We start from the raw sequence: 6,413 nt of genomic DNA on the forward strand, positions 1-6,413 counted from the left end.
GCTCACTGCAGCCTCCGCCTCCCGGGTTCAAGCTGTTCTCCTGCCTCAGTCTCCTGAGTAGCTGGGACTACAGGTCTGGGCAACCACGCCTGGCTAATTTTTGCATTTTTAGTAGAGACAGGGTCTCACCGTATTGGTCAGGCTGGTCTCGAACTCCTGGCCTCAGGTGATCTGCCCTCCCAAAGTGCTGGGATTACAGGTGTGGGCCACCATGCCCAGCCCCACTTAAGCCTTTGTTATCTTTGTTGTCCTTGATATAAACCTCTGGATGTGATTTGTTTTTACTACTCAAGGTTCTCACAGATGACCTGGGCTCATAGTTCCAAGAGATTTTTGGGGCCTGTATATTTATTTCTTCTTTGTTCTTTTTATTTCAATATGAGCTCAATATTGTGGGGCAAATAGAATTAAACAGTGGATGCTGTGGCAGAATCTTACTAAGGATATTCTAGAACTTTAGTGGCTGTTCTGGTGAACTTTGGATGTGAATAAGCTAATCCATTTTTGGCACCTTACAATCACTGGTTAAAAGTTTCCAGATATTCAATAGTTAGTGTTTTTAAATGACCAGGAAGAGCCCTCCCAAAGGAAAATTCTAAAATAGCTTCTATTAAGGACTTATTAGAAAAGGCCAATAAAAATGCAGAGAACCTAAAAGCCAACCTTGAAATCTCTTCTCTGTCTCTTGCCTAACCCGGGATTAACTTACATCCTAGACCCCTGGCCCTCAACTTCCTCCTGCCTTTCTATTGGGGGAACCTACCTCCAATATTTCAATGTAGGTTCTTTCTATTTTCCATAAGTGTCATCTGGCTGAGAAATAAAGAGAGACAGTACAAAGAGAGGAATTTTATAGCTGGGCCACCGGGGTGACATCACTTATTGGTAGGACTGTGATGGCCGCCTGAGTCTCAGACCAGCACGTTTTTATTAAGGATTTCAAAAGGGGAGGGAGTGTAAGAACAGAGAGTAGGTACAAAGATCACATGCTTCAAAGAGTGAAAAGCAGAACCACTGATAAGAGTCTAACAAAGATCACATGCTTCTGAGGGAACAGGGCAAAGGGCAAAAGCAGAACCACTGATTAGGGTCCAACAAAGATCACAGGGCAAAGGGCAAAAGCAGAACCACTGATAAGGGTCTATGTTCAGCGGTGTACGTATTGTCTTGATAAACATCTTTTTTTTTTTCTAGTTGTCAAATGATCCTTTATTGAAATATTTTCCTTTGTGCTTAACTGGCTGGGCATTCCACAGCACCACTGTTGATGTCATCTATCATGTCATGAGGGTGGCGGCCATCAACATTACAGCCCACAGACTGGGCAGTCCCCAGGATCTCTTTAAGCGTTCCAGAGAGTTCTCTGGCTAAGGATAGGTGCTGCATCTGTTGAGCAATGTTGATGATCTCATCTAAAGTGATATTCCCACTGTGTTTAATGTTTTTCTGTTTCTTTCTGTCTCTTGGTGATTCCCTGAGGGCTTTGATGGTCAGGGCAGAGGCAGAAGGCACCACCTCAATCTGGGCCTGTCTGTTCTGAATGCTCAGTTTCACTGTAATCCTCAGGACCTTCCGATCACCTGTTGCCTTGGCAATGTCATCACCAGCCTTTTTTGGAGAGAGACCCAGGGGGCCGATCTTGGGGGCCAGCATAGAAGTGGCACCGACTTCACCTCCAGTGCACCTCAGGTATACTTTGATCTCATTGGGGTTGAACTTCGGCAGCATGGTAGAGGCAGCTGGTGTCGGATGAACCCGGATTTGGGATGACCGAAGAAAGTTGCACCTTGGCCTCCTCCGAGCCGAAAGCCAAGAGCGATAAACAAAACAACAGAAAACAGGGTTCGAGAGTAGAGAACCAATCTAACCACAAATTTACCAGGGCTGAGTTTTCCCAACCCTAGTAAACCTGAGGGTTCTACAGGAGACCAAGGCTTATCTCAGTCCTTATCTCAACTGTACAAGACAGACATTCCCAGAGCGGCTGTTCATAGACCTCCCCCCAGGGACACATTCTTTTCCCAGGGTATTAATATTAATATTCCTTGCTAGGAAAAGAATTTAGCGGTATATTTCCTACTTGCACGTCTGTTTATAGGCCCTCTGCAAGAAGAAAAATATTTTTGCCCGACCCCATAGGCAGTCAGACCTTATGGTTGTCTTCCTTTGTTCCATAAAAATCGCTATTATTCTGTTGTTTTTTAAGGTGCACTGATTTCATATTGTTCAAACACACATGTTTTCCTATCAATTTGTACAGTTAACACAATTATCGCAGTGGTCCTGAGGTGATGTACATCCTCAGCTTATAAAGATAACAGGATTAAGAGATTAAAGTAAAGACAGGCATAAGAAATTATAAAAGTATTATTTGAGAACTGATAAATGTCCATATTAAGATGAAATCTTCATAATTTATGTTCCTCTGCTGCGGCTTCAGCAGGTCCCTCCGTTCAGGGTCCCTTACTTCCCGTAACACCTTTCTGCTACTCATTCCCTTCCTGCTGTGTCTTCCTTAGGTCCTCTTCGCTTTCCTCCATTGCTTCTTCCTAAACACCCCCCTTTCAATGGACAATATCCCTTTGTGATGCTTTACACCTAAGTGATGATGATGACCAACTTAGCTAACTTTATTGTTTTAAACCTTAGTCAAGTTCAGGTTTGCATAATCTAGTTAAGAACCTTTTAAATCCTCCTACATAAAGAGGAAAATTCATTGAAGAATTTAGGATTATTTTAAGAATTTATAGGATGGAGGCCAGGTGCGGTGGCTCACACCTGTAATCCCAGTACTTTGAGAGGCCAAGATGGGCAGATCATGAGGTCGGGAGTTCAAGACTAGCCTGGCCAATATGGTGAAACCCCATCTCTATTAAAAATACAAAAATTAGCCAGGTGCGGTGGCATGCGCCTGTAGTCCCAGCTACTCAGGAGGCTGAGGCAGAAGAATAGCTTAAACCCAGGAGGCAGAGCCTGCAGTAAGCCAAGATCAGGCCACTGCACTCCAGCCTGGGCGACAGAGCGAGACTCCGTCTCCAAAAAAAAAAAAAAAAAATACAAAAATTAGCCAGGTGCGGTGGCATGCGCCTGTAGTCTCAGCTACTCAGGAGGCTGAGGCAGAAGAATCACTCGAACCTGGGAGGCAGAGGTTACAGTGAGCCAAGATCATGCCACTGCACTCCAGCCTGGGCAACAGAGCAAGACTCCATCTCAAAAAAAGAAAAAAGAATTTATGGGATGGATACTATAATCTCTATCCATGAGTTCATCTCCTTACAAAATTCAGAGATGATGAAACTCTTATATAATTAATGGATCTTCTCTTATGCTCTCCAGATAGAAGATCTTGAAGAATTTTTATTTTTTATAAATATATTTTAAGAGACAGGATTATGCCATGTTGCCCAGTCTGGTCTCAAACTCCTGGGCTCAAGCTGTCCTGCCTCATTCACCCAAAGTGCAGGGATTACAGGTGTGAGCCACTGTGCCCAACCAAATCTTGAAGAATTAGTTAGGGATATAACTTCTCAAAGGATAAATCCAGTTTTATTTTGTTTTTGAGATGGAGTCTCACTCTGTCGCCCAGGCTGGAGTGCAGTGGCACAATTTCAGCTCACTGCAACCTCCGCGTCCCAGGCTCGAGTGATTCTCCTGCCTCAGCCTCCCAAGTAGCTAAGATTACAGTCGCCTGCGGCCGCGCCTGACTAAATTTTTGTATTTTTAGTAGAGATGGGGTTTCACCATCTTGGCCAGGCTGGTCTTGAACTCCTGACCTCCTGATCTACCCGCCTCAGCCTCCCAAAGTGCTGGGATTACAGGTGTGAGCCACTATGCCTGGCCATAAATCCAGTTTTATTAGACTAAAGTGAATTATCTTGATCATGACATCATCATGCAAAAGAGAAAGTCTCTTTACCTTCAGAGAAAGGAAGTTGTTTATGATTTTACCTGGCCAATTACCAGAACATAATTTAGAGAATTTCTTGGACTCATGATATTGTAGACACTGGATTCTGAATTTGTCTATACTGGCTCCCACTTGATATAATCAAAACTAGTCGACACACCTGAGTTCTTGTCCCAAATAAACTCACTACCCTTAAATTCCCTAATTGTTATAAACTCTACTTTCTGTTTGTGTATAAAAAATCAGGAGAAATTTTAGAGGTGTTAACAGTATGATGGACATCAAACATCCATTTCTTCTTACATCTTCTCATTTGGCCCTGTAGCAGATGCCTACCTTCTTTGGGTACTTGCAGCTGCAAAGTTAACTAAAGCCACTGAAGACTTAATCTTAGTAGCTTCACTTAACCTCATGGTCAAGCCATTCAGATCTTATTGTTCTTTTATTTTTTAGAGATGGAGCCTTGCTATGTTGCCTAGGCTGGTCTTGAGCTCCTGGGCTCAGCAAACCTTCCATCTCAGGCTCCTGCATAGCTGGGACTACAGGCAAAAGCCACTGTGCCCAGCTCAGCCCTCATTCTTGAATGAAAACACCACTTTTCTGCCTCTAGATTTGAGGCAGAAAAATAGGGTCTGGAGGCAGGGAACCTAAGGCCAATTGCTGACTGGATATCAGAGGCCACTCCCTTTTCAACCCCTCCTTTTTCTGAATGGCAGTTGAAAAATGAATGTACAGCCAGGTGCAGTGTCTCACACCTGTAATCCCAACACTTTGGGAGGCTGAAGTGAGTGGATCACCTGAGGTCGAGAGTTCGAGATCAGCCTGACCAACATGGAGAAACCCCGTCTCTACTAAAAATACAAAATTAGCCGGGCGTGGTGGTGCATGCCTGTAATCCCAGCTACTCAGGAGGCTGAGGCAGGAGAATCACTTGAACCTCGGAGGTGGACGTTGTGGTGAGCCGAGATTTTGCCATTGCACTCCAGCCTGGGCATCAAGAGCGAAACTCCCTCTCAAAAAATAGGAAAAATGAAGGTACTTCTGATTGGACCTCTCTCACATCCAATCAGACTGATTGTTGGCCACTACTTCATTTGCATGGAACCAATGGGAAACCTCTGGAGAGTATTTAAACCCCAGAAAATTCTGTACCTCGGTACCACTTGCTGGAGATCACTCCAACCCTGGGGAGTGTACTTTCATTTAAACTAAATCTCTTGCTTTCGCTGTCTTGCCTTGTGTGTTTGTCTAATTCTTTGTTTAAAATGCCAAGAACCAGGACAACTACCCTCAACTGGTAACACATTTTGGTGAGCCAGCCAGGAGGTAAGCCCAAAGTTTGGGATTTATTTTTCTCTTTTTCCTCTTTCTCTTTCTCTCTTCCTTTCCAATTTGGGATCCTTGGTGGACAGTACCCAAGCATGGAGGCAACAGCATGTTTCTGGCCAGGGCCACTCTCCGTGTTTCAGGTGACTTAAACCTTCTTTCCTTATGCTGAATTCTTTCCTTCCCTACTCAACTGGCTAAGGACAAGTCAGAGGGCTTAGACATGTTGTAGATGGTCTGTGTGAGTTATGGGGGTGGATTCATAAGAGGGGATTTATATACAATTTAATCTTGCCTAAATGTAGAGAATTGAAGAATTATTTTAAGTGGGATAGGAAAAAAATCCAAAGGTTGAACTACACATTAATTATAGAAGTCAAGGCCTTCATCCAAGGACAAGAGGGAAAGCTCATGTTGGGCCATCAGTAGTAGAGAGAACCATTCCAAAGTGGTGCTAGCACCCATGTGAGTTTAGTGATGTCTGACAGACTAAGATGGGGCCCTTAAGGGGTACGCCCCCTGGGAACCCCAGTCAGGGGCCAGAATTTTTCAGTGGGATGCTCCAGCTAAAATTTGGGTTACCTAATGAGCCCTTGACTTTTCAAAGTTCTCTTCTCTTTTCCAGACCACTTTGGGCAATTCTCCATCGATTCCACTTGATTCCCCACTTGGCTGCATCCTCTAGCATTGAAATCAATTTGACCCTGACAATCTAAAGAGAAAACATATAATTTTTGTTTCTGCAATACTCTTTGGTCCCATTATGAGCTGCCCAGCCTGGAACAATGGGTGGTCAATAGTAACCTTAATTATGACACCATCCTGCAATTAGACCTATTTTTTAAAAGGCAGGGCAAATGGTCAGAAATCCCGTATGTACAGGACTTCATGGCCCTATACCAAAACCTAATAATTCCCCCAAAGGAAAGTCCAAAGGCAGAACTAGATATTATAGATGACCCCCTTTTACAAGGGCCAACTGTCTCAGAGTGGACAGCAACTGCCCCCATATAGCCCCTTGCCAAGTGTTCCTGAGGCTAAAACCCAAACACTGGGGACCCTACTGGGTTCCCCTCAAACTCAGAGGGGAACAGCACATTCAACTCTCCCTCCAGCCCTGCTACCCCTTAGGAAGTAGCAGGAGCTGAGGGGCCAGTCCTAGTGCAGGTCCCCTTCTCTA

At 44.3% G+C, this 6,413-nt stretch overlaps 1 pseudogene; it reads right to left on the reverse strand.

The window, feature by feature from the left end:
* Positions 1-1,233: 1,233 nt before the first annotated feature.
* On the reverse strand, positions 1,234-1,803 carry LOC105539333 (annotated as a pseudogene).
* Between the last annotated feature and the right edge of the window lie 4,610 nt (positions 1,804-6,413).

Source organism: Mandrillus leucophaeus, unplaced genomic scaffold (genome assembly GCF_000951045.1).
Source record: "Mandrillus leucophaeus isolate KB7577 unplaced genomic scaffold, Mleu.le_1.0 Scaffold203, whole genome shotgun sequence".
NCBI lineage: Eukaryota > Metazoa > Chordata > Mammalia > Primates > Cercopithecidae > Mandrillus > Mandrillus leucophaeus.